General features: G+C 46.2%; 1 long non-coding RNA gene across 1 annotated transcript; it reads left to right on the top strand.

Annotated features, from left to right (window-relative positions):
• The first annotated feature begins 15,156 nt into the window (after positions 1 to 15,156).
• On the top strand, positions 15,157 to 17,793 carry LOC123066191 (uncharacterized). The gene is made up of 4 exons (XR_006431257.1): positions 15,157 to 15,297; positions 15,591 to 15,761; positions 16,105 to 16,237; positions 17,520 to 17,793. It is a non-coding gene; the product is annotated as an uncharacterized lncRNA (long non-coding RNA).
• Positions 17,794 to 20,293: the final 2,500 nt, after the last annotated feature.

The raw sequence follows: 20,293 nt of genomic DNA, 5'->3' as shown, positions 1-20,293 counted from the left end.
TTACTGATGAAGTACTGGACCATGAATTCCCACAGGGCTTTAAACCTGTGAACATAGAGGCATACGATGGAATGACAGACCCAGGGGTCTGGATCGAGGACTTTATCCTGCACATACATATGGCTCGTGGGGATGACCTTCACGCCATCAAATACCTCCCACTCTAACTGAAGGGACCAGCTCGGCACTGGTTGAAAAGCCTCCCAGAAAAATCAATTGGGAGTTGGGAGGAACTCGAGGACGCTTCCAGGGCCAATTTTCAAGGGACTTATGTCCGGCCTCCGGATGCTGACGATTTAAGTCACATAATCCAACAACCCGGAGAGTCCGCCCGCAAGCTTTGGAACAGATTCCTCACTAAGAAGAATCCAATTGTCGATTATCCGGATGTCGAAGCCTTAGCGGCATTCAAACATAGCATCCGTGACGAGTGGCTCGCCAGACACCTCGGCCAAGAAAAGCCTAGGACAATGGCAGCCCTAACAAGCCTTATGACCCGCTTTTGCGCGGGCGAAGATAGCTGGCTAGCCTATAAAGGCACCAGCGACCCCAGCACATTCGAAATAAGGGATGGCAACGGGAAGCCGCGGCGTCATAAAAACAAACGCCAAAACAAGGAAGAGAGCTTGGATAAAACGATGGTTAATGCCGGATTCAGGGGCTCTCGACCTAATCAGCAAAATAAGCCATCTAAAGGCAGCAAAGAGGGAGCGTCCGGTCTGAACAGAGTCTTGGACAAACTATGCCAAATTCATGGCACCCCTGACAAACCTGCGAACCACACGCACAGAGAGTGTTGGGTCTTCAAGCAGGCCGACAAATTAAATGCCGAACACAAGGGAAGGGAAACACCAAGCGAGGACGAGGACGAACCCCGCCAGCCAAGCACTGGGGGACAGAAAAAATTCCCGCCAGAGGTTAAAACAGTGAACATGGTCCACGCGACTCATAAACCCATGAGAAGGCACGAACGCGCGCGATTTAAAGTCTATTATTCCCACACCTAACTACTGGATGTCCTATCCGATCACTTTCGATCACCTGGATGGCCGGACTAGTATTTAGCATGGCGGATCAGAGGCCTTGGTGCTTGACCCAATGATCGACGGATACCGTCTCACCCGGGTCCTCATGGACAGCGGCAGTAGTCTCAATTTAATATACAAGGACACTGTCCGCAGGATGGGGATACACCCATCCAGAATTAGCCAAAGCAACACCACCTTTGAAGGGGTGATACCAGGCGTTGAAGCCTACAGCAGGGGCTCCGTCATACTAGAGGTAACATTCGGCTCTCCAGGCAACTCCAGAAGCGAAGAACTACTCTTCATCATCGCACCCTTCCAAAGCGACTATCACATAGTGCTCGGAAGAACGGCCTTCGCCCGCTTCAATGCATTGCCGCACTATGGCTACCTTACACTTGAGATGCCCGGTCCACACGGCGTCATCACCGTTAGCAGAATAACAGAGCGCTCGTCACGCGCAGAGGAACATGCGACGGCCCTCGCGGCCGGACTATAAGCGACCTCCAACATCAAAAAAAAATATGACCGGTCGTTAAGACCATGGACACGGTTAGACGAGTCCGGTAGCCCAGATCGAACCAGGGCACCGTATATGTAATCCTATAGCGGATACCAACGGCTATAACTACCTAATAAAGCCCCACACTTGGCTCAACCTTATTGGCAGGCCAACGGATTACACTTTTATCCATCGCATACTAACGTTGTAACCTCCTATGAGTTTTCTTTTTCCCCATACAACTTTCGCGTGATACCCTTCCAGGATACGGCACAACAAAGACAAAGGCGCAGGCGTGCAGCAGGGCACCGTTCAACAGGTTTCTTTTTAGATTAAGCCCTTGTGTAAACCTTTTCTATTGCCTTTTGTTGTTTAACCATCCCATGGGTTCCACACCCACAGAGGATACTACCGTTTTTGGCATTTCGCCATGACAGATTAACGCGCGTACCTGGAAACACAGGGTTTATAATGAATAGGCATTCTTGAGCCTATCATCTATTATAAAGTCCGAATACCTTCGGGAGTGTTCGGCGTCACGAGTTAGGCCTTATATGCATCAGCTCCGAATCATGTCTCTGGTCAAATGTTGGGTTTGCCCGGCTCCTGGGTTTGCCGCCTTATGTTCCGTTATTATGGGCTGGGGTGGCCAAAGGAGAACTACTGCGATTGTGCCCTGGTTATTGCGGACGAGCACCTCGGTAGAGAAAGCCGAAAACAGATTGTCATGATACAGCGAGAGACTGGTCAACCACTCGAGGACTCACCAGAATCTTTAGGATTCCTCTGCATTAACAAAGGGCCATTTCCCAGCTAGGTACATACGCGCCCGTATTCGGATGCACGCGAAGGTACCAGGGGCTACATAGTAGCCCCACTTTAGAATCCCGTGGCTAAGCGAAAGTGTTACAACTATATAGTCCGGTTGCCTAGTTCGTCGTGCGATCACCTCCTTAATGGACCAAGACGTTGGATCAAGTGTGATTAAGCATATTTTTTTGCGAACACCCCCGTATTGTATGCGTGGGGGTTGAAGCCAACGGCTGGTAACTTTCGGATTACATATTTATATATACATATATATAAACGGCCGCACAGGGGAAATAATCATATTCTCAGGCAAATAGTATAAATCTAGCCTCATAATCAAAATAAACATTGTTTTTACAATGATTCCGTTCACTCGAATAGGACATTCTTCGAGCACCGCGCCTCTACTAGACGGGCACCTTCTGTGACCTACGCCAAGTAGTGCTTGGCCGGATATCGTCCCCCCATCGGATCCTGGGCCGCTATCATGGTGGCATCCATATCCGTCCAATAGGCTTTAACGCGGGCGAGAGCCATCCGTGCACCCTCTATACATGTCGATCTCCTCATGGCATCGATCCGAGGCACGTCCCCAAGGAACTATTGCACCAAACTAAAGTAGCTATCCGTCTTAGGTCCCTTCGGCCAAAGATGATCTATTACAGACCGCATTGCAAGCCCGGACAGCCTGTGAAGCTCCGCTACAGCAGCCATCTTGTCACTCAACAGCAGCGGGCGAGTGGGAGCATGGAATTGCGACCAGAAAAGCTTATCCACTTCCTTGTCACCTTGACCTTTGAAGAAGTCGGCAGCATCGTCCGTACTCTTCGCCAAATCCGCATATGCGTCCGCCGGACTCTAGCGTCCATCCAGGGGAGCGTACATCAGATCGAAAAATTTCGTCCGCAGTAAATAGGAGCCCCCAGCCGCGATTTCATCGGCCTATCGAAGCTCCTCCCGCGCACCCCTGAGCTCGGTCCGGATTTCCTTGGTGGCACTCATCGCCTTGTTTAGCTCAGGAGAATTACCCTCACACTCCTTTTTAAGGAGCTCATACCGGTCAGCGGCATCTTTTAACTCAATAGCCATTTCGGCTATCTTTTCCTTGCTTCGGCGATGAGCAGCCTGTTCGGCCCTCAGTTCCTCGGCCGCCTTTAGGGCAGCCACATTGCTCACCCAAGCTTGTTCCTTGGGTTGAGCAAGTTCCGCCCTCAGGGCCTCTATGGCAGCAGCACCATCTGCAGTCCAAACATACTACATCAATATCACGCCATCTTCATATTTTCCCTATACAAGGGAAGGCATGACACATACCTTGTGATTTGTCCAGCTGCTCATTCACCAACGTGATATCGGCATCAATCGATCCAATTTGCCTTGTTAGTTCGGCAACTTCGACGGACTGGCTGGCGTCTGGACCCACAGGTACCTGCACACATTTACAGCACTATCATTGGTTTATGATCCCCCGTTTTCCGCCTAGGGCGGGCAACCAGAGTCTCAGGGGCTACTATCTATATGGAGCACACCTAGCGCGTGCCTTACAACCAAAGAAATAGTGAGTTCTCCATTACATACCTCAAAGCCTCTGAGTAGGCTTGTGAATGCTTCATTCAAACCGCTTGTAGCGGATGAAATCTTCTTGAGCACCGCGCTCATTAATGAGCGGTGCTCCTCCGAGAGCGCAGCTCACTCCAGCAAGCCCGTCAGTACTGCGTCGGACTCTTCCCATCGCCCCCCGTTGTAGCCAAATGCTCCGGGTGTAGGGCGGCTGAAGGATTGACTTCCGGCTTCGGCAGATCCGGACTACTCCGTGACGACACCTCGGTGTCGCTCGCTTCATGAGTTGGAGAAGGGGGTGGGGTCTCACTCTCCATCATCTTCGGAGGAAGGTCCCCCGAAGACGAACCCTGTTGAGAGGAGCTACTGGCCGGACTGCAAAAATTTGAATCCTGGTTATTGATCTAGGAGAAACACAGTACCTTCGGATTGTAGATTGACTTACATCTCGGTGGAGGGCTGGCCCGTTGGAGGGCATGGTGCGGTGAGGGTGCCCATCAGGGCAAGGCCCCATGGAGATGTCTTTTTCCCTAATTTGGGCATCTTCGCCTCCAAATCTTCGGAGACGGCCCTCTTCTTCTTGCGCGGGGAGGAGGCTTTAGCCTTCCCTCCCCGACTATCCTCCTTGGGGGAGGTAACAATTCCCTCGGTTTGGATGCGTAGCATGTGGGGTTTGGTTTCTTCGTTCCTCCCCTTGTCTTTCCCCAGGGCATTCTGCTGAGTACCCGGTCGAGCATCTTGGCCATGGTGGGGGCGGGCGAGCCTTCGGGAAGTGGCGCCGGACACCTAATTCTCTCTGCCTTGCTGAGCCATTCCTGGACGCAGATGATTTTCAGAATAAACAATCATGACAAATACAAAACAGGGTGTCCGGTATCAAGGCTACTTACTTGAGTATCTAGGCGATTGTAGCTTAGGCCCGCATCCTCGATGGTATCCGGACACACTACTTTCCGTCCGAAGAATAATTTGCACATCTCTTCGAGCTTCAAGCCGAAGAAGTGCTTCACAGTCTACGGACCCTCCGGATTGAACTCCCACATCCGAAGAGGCCGGCGTTGGAACGACAACATCTGCCAGATTAACATCACTTGCATTACGCTAACAAGGTTGATATCCCTCTCGAGAAGCTCCCGGATACGGTTCTGCAGTATTGGTACATCGCCTACGGGCCCCCAATTATGTCCTACGTCTGTCCAGGACGCCAACTGCGATGGAGGACCCGAGCGGAACTCAGGGGCGGCTGCCCACTTTGTGCCCCTTGGGGCCGTAGCATAAAACCACCTCCGCTGCCATACGTCAGATACTTCTGGGAAAGAACCCTCCGGCCATGGGGCATCGGCGCTTCTGCTTATTACAGCACCTCCGCACTCCACATGTCGCCCCCCGATCATCTTCGGCTTCATATTGAAGGTCTTGAGCCATAAGCCGAAGTGTGGGGTGATGTGGAGAAAATCCTCGCACACGATAATGAACGACGAGATATGGAGGATGGCGTCTGGAGCCAGATCATGAAAATCCAACCCATAATAGAACATGAGCCCCCTCACGAAGGGATCGAGGGTGAAACCCAAACCGCGGAGGAAGTGTGGGACGAAAACAACACACTCATTGGGCTCCGGCGTAGGGATGACCTGCCCTGGAGCAGGGAGCCTGTGCTGGATTTCTATGGTCAGGTATCCGACCTCCCTAAGTTTTGCAATGTCCTTCTCTTCGATCGAGGAGGCCACCCACCGGCCTTGAGGGTCGGATCCGGACATATTGGAGGATTCCGCCGAAGTGGAGCCTGGGCTTTGTGTGTTAGAACTCGAGGTGCGAGAAGGCGCGATGAAGATGAAAAAATAGGCGTAGGTCTCGATCCCTTTATAAAGAAGGTGAATATCAAGAGTCCCCGGTGTGACCGTTTGAGGCTTATCTAAAAACACACGGGGTTATACCAACAGCCGTCGTGGGGTCACGCACGCTCATATTGATGGAAAATCTCATAATAAAAGGGACACGATCTCTACCTCGACGGGACGTGCCAATAAAACCGCCTCATAACACGAGTCATTGTGGGATAGGGAACGACGGTTCGCGTTGGACCAAGTCACGATACAAGGGCACGACGCACGAAGATTGCCCACAAAACAGATCTATGCCATGTGAAGATCATCTTGCAGATCCAGACACGGACTGCATGTTTGATAACCACTTTGGAGAATTCGGAGGAGGAACCCGCCTTGCAATGCCGAAGACAATACTGTGTGTTGGACTCATCGTCATTGAAGCCTGGTTCAGGGGCTACTGGGGGAGTCCTGGATTAGGGGGTATCCGGACAGCCGGACTGTGTACCATGTCCGGACTATTGAAGCGTGAAGACACAAGACTCAAGACTTCGGTCCGTATCCGGAGAGGACTCTCCTTTGCGTGGGAGGCAAGCTTGGCGATCTGGATATTATATTTCCTTCCTTGTAACCGACTCCATGTAAACCCTAGCTCTCTCCGGTGTCTATATAAACCGGAGAGGTTGGTCCTTAGAAGGCCGATCACAATTACATTCATACCATCATAGGCTAGCTCTTAGGGTTTAGCCTCTGCGATCTCGTGGTAGATCTACTCTTGTACTACCCATATCATCAATATGAATCAAGCAAGAAGTAGGGTTTTACCTCCATCGAGAGGGCCCGAACCTGGGTAAACATCTGTGTCCCTTGCTTCCTGTTACCATCAGCCTTGACGCACAGTTCGGGACCCCCTACCCGAGATCCACCGGTTTTGATACCGACAACTGGAATTCTGGCTGGAAAAGGAGCAAATATTGGAAACCTATTGTGCACAGCTCCAAAAATCCTGAAAATCCATGGAAGTTAGTTTTAGAATTAATAAAAATTATTGAGCGAAAGAAACACTAGAGGGGGCCCACACCCTGGCCAGGAGGGTGGGGGTGCGCCCACTCCTACTGGGCGCGCCCCCTGTCTTCTGGGCCCCCTGGTGGCCCTCCGGTGTCCATCTTCTGCTATATGAAGGCTTTTACCCTGGAAAAAATCAGAGGCAAGCTTACGGGACGAAACTCCGCTGCCAAGAGGTGGAACCAATCTAGAGCTCCGGCAGAGCTGTTCTGCCAGGGAAACTTCCCTCCGGGAGGGGGAAATCATCACCATCGTCATCACCAATGATCCTCTCATCGGGAGGGGGTCAATCTCCATCAACATCTTCACCAGCACCATCTCCTCTCAAAACCCTAGTTCATCTCTTGTATCCAATCTTGTATCAAAACCACAAATTGGTACCTGTGGGTTGCTAGTAGTGTAGATTACTCCTTGTAGTTGATGCTAATTGGTTTACTTGGTGGAAGATCATATGTTCAGATACTTAATGCATATTATTACTCCTATGATTATGAACATTAATATGCTTTGTGAGTAGTTACGTTTGTTCCTGAGGACATGGGTGAAGTCTTGCTATTAGTAGTCATGTGAATTTGGTATTCGTTCGATATTTTGATGAGATGTATGTTATCTTTCCTCTAGTGCTGTTATGTGAACATCGACTACATGGCACTTCACCATTGTTTGGGCCTAGAGGAAGGCATTGGGAAGTAATAAGTAGATGATGGGTTGCTAGAGTGACAGAAGCTTAAACCCTAGTTTATGCGTTGCTTCGTAAGGGGATGATTTGGATCCATATGTCTAATGTTGTGGTTAGGTTTACCTTAATACTTCTTTTGTAGTTGCGGATGCTTTCAATAGGGGTTAATCATAAGTGGGATGCTTGTCCAAGTAAGGGCAGTACCCAAGCACCGGTCCACTCACATATCAAATTATCAAAGTACCGAACGCGAATCATATGAGCATGATGAAAACTAGCTTGACGATAATTCCCATGTGTCCTCGGGAGCTCCTTTCTCATTATAAGAAATTGTCTAGGCTTGTCCTTTGCTACAAAAAGGATTGGGCCACCTTGTTGCACTTTATTTACTTTCATTGCTTGTTACCCGTTACAATTTATCTTATCACAAAACTATCTGTTACCTACAATTTCAGTGCTTGCAGAGAAAACCTTACTGAAAACCGTGTATCATTTCCTTCTGCTCCTCGTTGGGTTCGACACTCTTATTTATCCAAAGGACTATGATAGATCCCCTACACTTGTGGGTTATCAATAATTTGTATCTCTTTACTCCGGAACCATGACCAACAAACACACACTTAATAGCTCTAGGCTCAAGTTTTCCATTATCAATGTGTGCATATGTAGTGCAACTGAAAACTCTCAACTTTGAATAATCAGCTAGTGTACTAGACCAGACCTCAATGTGAGTTTTCTTATTCCCCCAATGTACTAGCCGCTTGGTCTGTGGCTGCACGTGAACGGCTACCTCAATGGCTCCGTGTGGGTGAATGCCAAGTTCCCCATCAGCGGCGTCATGTACCTCACGCGAGGGTGGAAATCATTCGCTAGTGCCCGCTACCTGGCAGAGGGGCATCTCCTCCACTTCAAGTCGGTGGAGTCCGATACGCTCTCCGTGAAGTTCTTCAGGCCTTCGGGCACTTGCCTAGAGTGTTGTGCGGAGAGCTCGAGCAACAGCGAAAGCTCCTTCTCGAGCGACAGTGACGAGCAGGAGGCAGATGGAGAAGACAACGACGACAAGACCCTGAGTGTCAAGTCCGAAGACGACGACTCGGACTCCAGCTGAATGCCGGTAGCACCATCATCACCAGCTGAGAACCGGCAGCACCATCATCTGAAGCTGGACACTAGCAAGATGACTTGCTGGGAGCACTCTGCGTAGGTGCCCCTTTTGCCATGGGTTGCACTTGATGTAAACCCTAGAAATAAAGGGCTATAAGAAACATTACCGAACACTTTTATTTACCACATGTGTAATATTTGCCGCGGTCAAATAAACATGTACTATTTCCCTTGTCCATATTTATTTTTGTATGATTTGAATCCGCTAGCCTACGCAGTTGGTAAACTTGCCGGGATGCATACTTGTTACGGGCGCTTCGAAGGACTGGTCCTTGGCAGCCTGTTGTAAGTAAGGTACCCGACAAGGCAACTTTGTCGGTCCCGACGCAGCTGCAAACAACCCCGTCGAGTGGACTCGAGGCAAGGATAAGAGCACGAACGAAACACGACAAGTTTCCCTTGCGTGTAGGTTTTTCATACATGCATAGATCCGAAACAAGGAAAAATTCCAAATGTAATAAAGAAACTTATCTTTCTTTGTTGTACTTCTTATCGTATGAAATGAGATGAATGCCAATCACGCCAAACGTCATCTGAAAATGGTAATCCATCGCCCTCCCCCCCCCCGGGAAAAATGTGAAAAAGAAAGATGAGAAAAAGACATAATGGAGATTTTGGCGGTATATTAGCCATTTAATTTAGACTAAGTATAATCACATCATATCATGCATTAGTACGTAAGTAAATATGTACAAGAATTTGTGAAACACTTATCTTTATTCACATATGCACAGGGTCTGCGCCTGGCTTTGTACAAAGGGTTACAAGTCTTTGTGAACAGGCTTATACAAAAGGGGTTGCCGGGACAAAGCCCGACAACTGCGCCTCATGGGTAGAACTTGCGAAGATGCTCGATATTCCACTAGTTTTGCACGCGAATGCCATATTTGGTCTCCAGACGGATTGCGCCAGGTCTGATGACTCGTACTACCCGATAAGGGCCTTCCCACTTTGGCGTCAAGTTGTTTGTTCCTTTGGCGGACTGGACACACCGAAGGATGAGGTGGCCTTCCTCAAGGCTTTGGGCATGAATCTTGTGGCTATGATAGCGGCACAAGGCTTGCTGATTGCATGTAGCTCACAGAACTTCCCAAAGATGATCTTCCTCGAGGAGCTCGTCATACCAGAGCTACTCTTGCTCTACTTCGTCGTAGGCAAATACTCAAGGTGACCTGTATATGAGTTCTGTGGGTAGCACCGCCTCTGCATCATAAACTAGGGAGAAGGGTGTTTGGCCACTGGCTCGATTTGGTGTCGTCCTAAGAGACCAACGTCTCCCGCATTTGTGCAGCATGTCAAATGTTCTCGTCTTGAGACTGCGCAACACTGTAGTATTCATCCTCTCTTCTTGCCCATTGCTTCTTGGGTGAGCAATGGAGACAAAGAAAACCTTGCTACCAAGGCTCTAGATGTACTGCATGAAGGTGAGGCTCGTGAAGTGTGTGTCATTGTTGATGATAATTCTGTTTGGAACTCCAAAACAACAAACTAGTCCTTTAAAGAATTTGACGGCCGACTGTGTTGTCACCTTTCTCACTAGCTCTACTTCAGGCCACTTTGTGAATTTGTCAATGGCAACATACAAGAACTCAAAGCCCCTGGTAGCACGATGGAAGGGGCCCAAGATATCGAGCCCCCAGACCAAAAAAGGCCAGGAGAGAGGGATCGTCCGGAGAACTTGCGCTGGTTGGTGTACGCTCTTTGAATGGAACTGGCATGCTTCACATCTTTTTACTACCTCAATTGCATCCTGGAGGGTTGTGGGCCAATAAAAACCTTGTCGAAAAGCTTTCATGACAAGGGCTCTTGATCCTATGTGAAAGCAACATATGCCTCCATGTATCCCTGCCAATAACTTGAGTCCATATTCCCGGTAAATGCACTTTAATTTCACTCTGTTTGGTCTTTTTCTGTACAGAATGTTGTCCACAAATTGATACATACTTGACTGGCAGGTTACTTTCTCAGCTTTCTCTTGCTCATCGGGAAGTTCGCCTGTTTGGAGAAACTGAACTATGTGTTGTGCCCATGCTGGAGTTTGTGGCTCGACACAAGGACTAAAGGCATTTCTGTAGATGTGGGAGCGCTATTGTCAGCAAGGAGAACCTGAGGTTCTGTGCGGAACTGCAACTCACCGTCCAACGCATCGTCTTTCCTGGCAATATTCTCGCTGGTGGCTCTGGGAAGCTCTGCCGGAAAATACTCACCAGTATTCAACTTCCTCCTCTTTTTGGCTCACGTTGACGGAGTAACTAATGGTTGATTCAAGTGGAGTACAACAGTCCCTTGTTCCATAGGTATTTTTGGGCAGCACACTTTGACAGGTGGTCAACAATGTTGTTCTCTGCACTGGGGACGTGCATTTTTTGTAACCCATCAAAGTGATCCTCCAATTTCCTCATCTCATCTACATACGTGTCCATCGACGGGCTCTAGTAATCTTTATTCACTTGCTTCACAAGGAGCTGTGAATCTCAGCGAACAGTCAATTTCTTGATCCCCAATTCCACTGCTATCCTGAGCCCGGCAAGGAGCCCCTCATATTCAGCAGTATTCTTGGTTGCCTCTTCCCTGGGAAAGTGCATTTGAATCACATACTTGAGGTGCTCTCCGGTGGGTGCGAGAAGCAGCACTCCAGCACTGGCGCCTTGCAGCGAAAAGGCATCTCAAAGTACATGACCCATTCCTTATCGGTTTCCTTGCTGTGGAGAGTTGACTCTGGGATTTCCTCATCCTCGTTGGCATCCATTCTGCAATGAATTCCGCTAATTCTCTGCTCTGAATAGTCGAAGTGCTCTCAAACTTGAGTGCAAAACTTGACAATTCTGACGCCCACTCGATCTACTTCCTGTCGGTTGCCTCTAGATTCCTTAGAATACGCAGCAACTCAAAGCGAGTGATGACAGTGATATCATGTGCTTGGAAGTAGTGTCACGGCTTTCTCGAGGCCATGAGGAGGCCGAAAAGAAGTTTCTTTACACCAGAGTACTGTGACCTATCCCCTTGCAGGAGAGAACTAACAAAGTACACTGGACACTGCACCACCTTATTCCTTTCTATCATTTGTTGATCAACTTCTCTTGCTTGCACCATTTCAGCTTTGCCAGTGCCTGGGTCTACCAGAGAACATTCTGCCCCATTACAGGACGTGCTTGCCATTGTTGTCTCACCGTGAGCAACTTCTCTTTGTGCCACTAGTGCAGCACTGACCACCTATTTTGTTGCTGCTAAATATAGCAACAACGGCTCCTGGGTTCTAGGCGCAACTAGTGTTGGTGCAAAGGATAGGCACCTTTTCAGATCTTGCAGCGCATCCGCTAGTTATGAAGTCCATTTTACTGGACCTGCCTTTTTCAATATCTTGAAAAAGGCAGGGCGCACTCGGCAGACCTTGAAATGAACCTACTCAAAGCACCAACGCTGCCGGCAAGATGCCACACATCCCTGGCAGTCCTAGTTCCTTGGATTTGCTCAATAGCTTTGATCTTGTCAGGGTTTGCTTCTATCCCACACTGAGACACAAAGAACTCAAGGAGTTTGCCAGATGGGACACCAAACATGCACTTCTCAGGGCTTAGCTTCATGTTAATTATGTGCAAGTTTGCAAAAGTTTCTTCTAAATCATGGATGAGGGTAGACTTGTCCTTGGTTTTGACCACTATATCATCCATGTAAGCTTCGATGTTCCTGTGTAGCTATGGCTCAAAACCAATCTGTACTGCTCTTGCAAACATTGAACCGGCACTCATTAATCCGAAAGGAATAAGCACGAAGCAGTATGTGCTACATGGAGTAATGAATGCGGTCTTCTCCTCATCTTCCTTGGCCATGAATATTTGATGGTACCAAGAATATGCATCAAGAAACGAGAGCAGCTCTCAGCTAGTGGTGGAGTCCACAATTTGATCAATACGCGGAAAGGGGAAAGGATCCTTTGGACATGCTTTATTGAGATTATTGTAATCAATACAAAGTCTCCACTTTTCATTTGCCTTGCGCGCAACCACTGGATTAGCCAACCAAGTTGGGTGCAACACTCCTCTAACCAGACCAGCTGCCTCAAGTTTCTTAATTTCCTCAGAAATAAAGTGTTGCCATTCCAAAGCTTGCTTCTTGACCTTCCTCTTGACAGGTCGAGCATGGGGACAGACAACAAGGTGGTGATCAATTACCTCCCTGGGGACACCGGGGATGTCATATGGTTGCCATGCAAACACATCTACATTCACCCGCAGGAAGGCAATGAGTGCACTTTCCTATTTACTATAAAGGTGGCACTGATGGTGAAGGTACCGCCAGTGTTGTCCTCCCTTGTCGGCACCTTCTTTGTCGCGGGTGGAGTAGCTTTGGACCTCTTGCCGGTAGAGCTCTCTGACAAGTCTTCAACGGGTGCGCGGCACTCCGAAGAGGCGCACTACCCGAAATTCTCACTAGATGTCTTGTCGGGCTTTCCGATCTTCTTCTTCTCTTCGGCGAGAGCTATAGCCTTGACGGTCTCCGCTGCAACCACATCTCTATAGAGCTTTCCAAGACATATGACTGCATCCCTCTTGTTAGAATTAATGGAAATGACTCCTATGGGCCCTGACATCTTCAACGTGTTGTAGGCATAATGAGATGCTGCCATGAACTTGGCCAATGCCGAGCGGCCAAGAATTCCATTAAACGGCAAGGGGATTGATGTCTACTACACAACCTTCTTCTTGTAGACGTTGTTGGGCCTCCAAATGCAGAGGTTTGTAGGACAGTAGCAAATTTCCCTCAAGTGGATGACCTAAGGTTTATCAATCCGTGGAAGGCATAGGATGAAGATGGTCTCTTGATACGTCTCCAACGTATCTATAATTTTTGATTGTTCCATGCTATTATATTACCTATTTTGGATGTTTATGGGCTTTATTTTACACATCTATATCATTTTCGGGACTAACCTACTAACCGGAGGCCCAGCCCATATTGCTGTTTTTTGCCTATTTCAGTATTTCGAAGAAAAGGAATATCAAACGGAGTCCAAACAGAATGAAACCTTCGGGAGCGTGATTTTTGGAATGAACGTGATCCGGAGAGCTTGGAGTGCAAGTCAAGAAGCTTCCGAGGGCCCCATGAGAGAGGGGGCCACCCCCCCCTGTAGGGCACGCCCCCTGTCTCGTGGTTCCCTCGGGCGGCCACCGACGTACTTCTTTCTCCTATATATACCTACGTACCCCGAAAACATCCAGGGGCACCACGAAACACAATTTCCACCGCCGTAACCTTCTGTATCCGCGAGATCTCATCTTGGAGCCTTCGCCGGCACTCTGCCGGAGGGGGAATCAACCACGGAGGGCTTCTACATCAACACCCTTGCCCCTCCGATGAGTTGTGAGTAGTTTACCACAGACCTACGGGTCCATAGTTATTAGCTAGATGGCTTCTTCTCTCTTTTTGGATCTCAACACAATGTTCTCCCCCTTTCTTGTGGAGATCTATTGATGTAAACTCTTTTTGCGGTGTGTTTGTCGAGATCCGATGAATTGTGGGTTTATGATCAAGTTTATATATGAATAATATTTGAATCTTATCTGAATTCTTTTATGTATGATTGAGTTATCTTTGCAAGTCTCCTCGAATTATCAGTTTGGTTTGGCCTACTAGATTGGTCTTTCTTGCCATGGGAGAAGTGCTTAGCTTTGGGTTCAATCTTGCGGTGTCCTTACCCAGTGACAGAAAGGGTTGCAAGGCACGTATTTTATTGTTGCCATCGAGGATAACAAGATGGGGTTTATATCATATTGCATGTGTTTATCCCTCTACATCATGTCATCTTGCTTAATGCGTTACTCTGTTCTTATGAACCTAATACTCTAGATGCAGGCAGGAGTCGGTCGATGTGTGGAGTAATAGTAGTAGATGCAGGCAGGAGTCGGTCTACTTGTTATGGACGTGATGCCTATATACATGATCATGCCTAGATAATCTCATAACTATGCGATTTTCTATCAATTGCTCGATAGTAATTTGTTCACCCACCGTAATACTTATGCTATCTTGAGAGAAGCCTCTAGTGAAACCTATGGCCCCTGGGTCTATCACTTATCATATTTGCTCCCAATCTACTTTTATTTGCATCTTTACTTTTTGCATCTATATCATAAAATACCAAAAATATATTTATCTTATCATATTATCTTTATTAGATCTCACTTTCGCAAGTGGCCGTGAAGGGATTGACAACCCCTTTATTGCGTTGGTTGCGAGTTCTTAGTTTGTTTGTGTAGGTGCGTGGGACATTTGAGGAGCCTCCTACTGGATTGATAGCTTGGTTCTCAAAACTGAGGGAAATACTTACGCTACACTTTGCTGCATCACCCTCTCCACTTTAATGGCACCTCTCCCTCGTCTCCTACAAGCTGCAATCGCAGTGGCATCTTGGGCACGCGCAGATCTGACGCGGAACTCAACCCCGACGTCAGCCTTGTGGAAGTGGAGCGGCCATGCTGTGGAAGGCGGTCTACTGCGACGGCTGGAAGCACCAGCAAACCCTAGTCGCCACTGGTTACCAGCGCGGCTCCCACCTCTCCTGTTAGCTTCCTCAACATCGTGGCCTTGTGCTGCCACGCGACCCCCTTCCAAGTTCTTTTGCCGCCTCCGGATGACGTTGTGGTCGTGGATTCCTACAAAGGAAAGGTTGCTTGGTTCCCTCTCTCTAGGTTACGGATGCCCTTACAATGCATAGGTAGTCGTTCGAATACACTACTGCTATTTCATAATCAAATTCTGATCTCCTTTCATCTGATGTAGAGATTTGGAGCTTACTTAGCATGCAGCAGATTGGTTTCCCTTTTCCTTACTTTTGGCTAGGATTACGATTTCTGCTCCTTGTGTATAAATAGATTTATTATTACTGCTATATAAACAGATTATGATTTAGTTGGACTGAAACCTTCTTATATTCACAAAGATATTTGGCGGCTTGGCAGATGTGCCTGGTTTCCACCATCGTGAGGCATCGCAGCCCCATCCCAAGGTCCCTGCACCGAAGGAGAGATCATGTAGAAGCCATGCCACAGCTGGTTTGATGTGCAGGAACAAGGTTGATGCGTCTACTTGCCGCCGGCCGGACGTGTTGTGCACCCATCGTCTGATACACAGTATGACCTGATGCATGTACAACCTTTTGCTGAATCTGGTATCCTTTGATTATTATAATCCTGATGCTAAAGGGTGCGAGGCTATGTGTGTTTCGAACGCAATGCTAATATACATGCACATAGAGGAGATGAAGAAAGTAAAATGTTGATTTGACCAGGCTCTCCGTGAATGGTGCGCTGATTTGATTGGTTGACATTGACAACGAAACACTGAAACCATTCATTCTACAAATTGCACATCATGATTTTAGTTACACTGTACTTCTCGATTCATGCAAGTAAAGGTTAGGTATGATCCATGCATATCAATCTTTAAAACTCACCTGTCTGCTTCATGTAACAGTACCGGCCCATGATAGCATAGTGGACTGTAACTCTCCAGGAGGATTTACATGTCAGATCCTCAGAGTTTGTTTATGCTAGAAGCTTTCACTTTGCTGGAGTTGATGACATCAAGAGAAATTGGGAATCTGTTGGTAAGGAAACATTCTTTTTATCTTTCACTAGACAACACCGCAAACGAGTACACTTTTTAGATATCTACCTTTTCTTGTTATCAATATTGTTTTTTTAGACTTGTGATGTTAATCAGTCTCGTGTCATTAAGATCTGTAAGCAATTGTCAAATAAGAAGGAACAATAAATGACTACACATATTACCTTGCTACCAAACATATGAAAAGGAATACAAAATATCCATTTAGTTGTTTGTCTCGTGTGTTGGTTCTTTTTCTCCATAAAATTGGTCGTCAAACATGTGTGTCAATTCAACAAATATATGAATTTGTGGTACCATAATATTAATAAAATATGTTGCTGCACATCAAAATGTCTGAATCTGTTGAGTAATTGAGGGTTGAAGAGAGGAGAGGATAGGGAGAGGGGGAAGTTTACGTGACACAATTGAAAATGGTAGACATGCCTTGTCAAGATAAGCACATTGTGAAATATGCCAGCTGGATGGTTATGTGTTTTAAATTCAAAGTGTGTGTGAATGGGCGAGGAAAGGGAATTGATAACATGGATCTGTATGACTGAGATAGTGTGTGGAGAGGAAGATTTTTTTTTTACAATTCGGCCTAATGTGCATCAGGATCCTAAAAATATATGTTAGCCAAGATTGGTGTTGAACAACTGGAAGATGTATGAACAACTAGAATATGTATATTCCCGTTGCAACGCACATGCAATTAGATAGTGTATACAAAAATAATTATGGTCCTCCCAACGTCCACCACTGAATATCTCTGCACATTTCTGAACTTTGATTTTATATAAAACAATCCAATTTATCTTCTCTCTTATGTCCTTGAGTTCACTATGACTTGAATCTCTTTCTCTGATTTCTTGTTCCTAATGTTGTCATGTATACATGTATATTGGTTCCTTTCATTATTATTTCCTGTTATAAATAACAGTACTATGCTGGTCAAGTGAGTAGATGAGAGCAATTGGGTGTTGCAAGGTTATCCAGTTCATAATAACACTTGCTGTTGGTGTTCGTGTTTTATGATTTAGCATGTACCTTAATAACCATGAAGTAATTTGTAAGCCATGTAATAAATTATATTTGTAGTTCTTGTCACCTTCTATACAAATATACTGGTTTGTTTCATTTCATTACTTTTCCTGTTATAAGTAATAGTACTCTCAATGCTGGCCAAGTGGACATGTAATACATTTTTACACTTGTTGTAATACTCTTGTCTCTACTATCTATGAATCTGCAAAAATCTAATGTTCTTTTAAATGTGCTAGGTATGATTGGGTAGTGGGCTACATAGTGCTACCCACCATAATCCTCGCCATGACATGATAGTTGCCATCAGGAGAGTCGACGAAGAACCTGAACAGCAGCCTCAAAAGTTTGTATGTTTTGTTGATGTAAACTGGATTGTAGTGCTTCTTAACCTTCTTCAGTAATATATTTAGTGAATCTATGTTGTAAGTTATCATTAGATGAAGGATTTGTAAACTACTATGTTGTATATACAAACAGATTTTTTCGAGAAAACATATAAATATAGATGGCCGCATATTGTGTGAACGGTTTGAAATTACTTTCTCTTTGAGCCAAAATTGGCTAAAACATATATGGTGTCAAAATTGGGTAGAAAGGAATTGGATGGACCATATTTAAATTGTGCCTACATTCGTGACGATTTCTGTGACAAAAAGTAGTATCCACATAGGCAGCCACATCATTCCAATTGGCGAATCAAAAATCCAACGTGGCATCAGGCTATGACGGCTTGGTTCCGTCACAATGGTTTGGGCCTGGGCGGGCTTGGGGTAGATCCATGACGGTCAAGACCCGTCAAGGAAGGCGGGATGTCAAATTATGACGCGATATACATGACGGACATCAAGTCCGTCATGCATGGCCACCCATGACAGTTTTCCACTCATTTGTGACAGACATGTACCGTCACGTATTAACAGATTTCTTGTAGTGTCACCTTGAGAGTTGGTGCAAACTTCGCCGGTGCATCCAAACCCCGTGATACGATACGCTCTATGACACATAAACCTCCTTATATCTTCCTCGAAACAGCCACCATACCTACCTATTATGGCATTTCCATAGCCATTCCGAGATATATTGCCATGCAACTTTCCACCGTTCCGTTCATCATCATCATGACATACTTTACTTTTGTCATATTGCCATTGCATGATCATGTTGTTGACATCGTATTTGTGGCAAAGCCACCATGCATTATTTTTCATACATGTCACTCTTGATTCATTGCACCATCCCGGTACACCACTGGAGGCATTCATATAGAGTCATATCTTGTTCTAGTTTCGAGTTGTAATTCATATGTTGTAATCAATAGAAGTGTGATGATCATCATTATTAGAGCATTGCCCAAAAAAGAGAAAGGCCAAAAAGAAAAAAAGAAAGACCCAAAAAAATAAAAAAAAATAAAAAGGGCAATGTCACTATCTCTTTATCCACACTTGTGCTTCAAAGTAGCACTTTGTTCTCCATGTAGGGAGTCTCATATATTGTGCTTCAAAGTAGCACCATGTTTTTCATATAGTAAGTCTCATAAGTTGTCTTTTTCATACTAGTGGGAATTTTTCATTATAGAACTTGGCTTGTATATTCCTACGATGGGCTTCCTCAAATGCTCTAGGTCTTCGTGAGCAAGCAAGTTGGATGCACAGCCACTAGTTTTCTTTTGTTGAGCATTCATTTATAGCTCTAGTGCATCCGTTGCATGGCAATCCCTACTCCTCATGTTGACATCAATTGATGGGCATCTCCATAGCCCGTTAATTATCCTCGACAATGTGAGACTTTCTCCTTTTTTGTCTTCTCCACACAATCCCCATCATCATATTCTATTCCACCCATAGTGCTATATCCATGGCTCACGCTCATGTATTGCGTGAAGGTTGAAAAAGTTTGAGATTATTTAAGTATGAAACAATTGCTTGGCTTGTCATTGGGGGTATAGAAGTTGGGAACATCTTTGTGTGACGAAAATGAAGCATAGCCTAACTATATGATTTTGTAGGGATGAACTTTCTTTTGCCATGCTATTTTGAGAAGACATGATTACTGTGATTAGTGTGCTTGAAGTGATACTATTTCTTTTATCATATGAACTTTTATTTTGTATTCATTTGGATCCGAATATTCATGCCACAATAAAGAAAATTACATTATGAATTATGCTAGGTAGAATTCCACATCAAAATTTCTCTTTTTATCATTTACCTACTAGAGGACGAGCAGGAATTGAGCTTGGGGATGCTTGATACGTCTCCAACGTATCTATAATTTTTGATTGTTCCATGCTATTATATTACCTCTTTTGGATGCTTATGGGCTTTATTTTACACATTTATATCATTTTTGGGACTAACCTACTAATTGGAGGCCCAGCCCATATTGTTGTTTTTTACCTATTTCAGTATTTCGAAGAAAAGGAATATCAAATGGAGTCCAAACGGAATGAAACCTTCGGGAGCATGATTTTTGGAACGAACGTGATCCGGAGAGCTTGGAGTGCAAGTCAAGAAGCTTCCGAGGGCCCCACGAGATAGGGGGTTGCGCCCCCCCCCCCCTGTAGGACGCGCCCCCCTGTCTCGTGGGCCCCTCGGGCGGCCACCGACGTACTTCTTCCTCCTATATATACCTACGTACCCCGAAAACATCTAGGGGCACCACGAAACACAATTTCCACCGCCGTAACATTCTGTATCCGCGAGATCTCATCTTGGAGCCTTCGTCGGCACTCTGCCGGGGGGGATCAACCAAGGAGGGCTTCTACATCAACATCCTTGCCCCTCCGATGAGTTTTGAGTAGTTTACCACAGACCTACGGGTCCATAGTTATTAGCTAGATGGCTTCTTCTCTCTTTTTGGATCTCAATACAATGTTCTCCCCCTCTCTTGTGGAGATCTATTCGATGTAAACTCTTTTTGCGGTGTGTTTGTCGAGATCCGATGAATTGTGGGTTTATGATCAAGTTTATCTATGAATAATATTTGAATCTTCTATGAATTCTTTTATGTA

This window comes from Triticum aestivum, chromosome 3B, assembly GCF_018294505.1.
Source record: "Triticum aestivum cultivar Chinese Spring chromosome 3B, IWGSC CS RefSeq v2.1, whole genome shotgun sequence".
Taxonomy (NCBI): domain Eukaryota; kingdom Viridiplantae; phylum Streptophyta; class Magnoliopsida; order Poales; family Poaceae; genus Triticum; species Triticum aestivum.
This window is presented reverse-complemented; position numbering and strand designations above follow the sequence as displayed.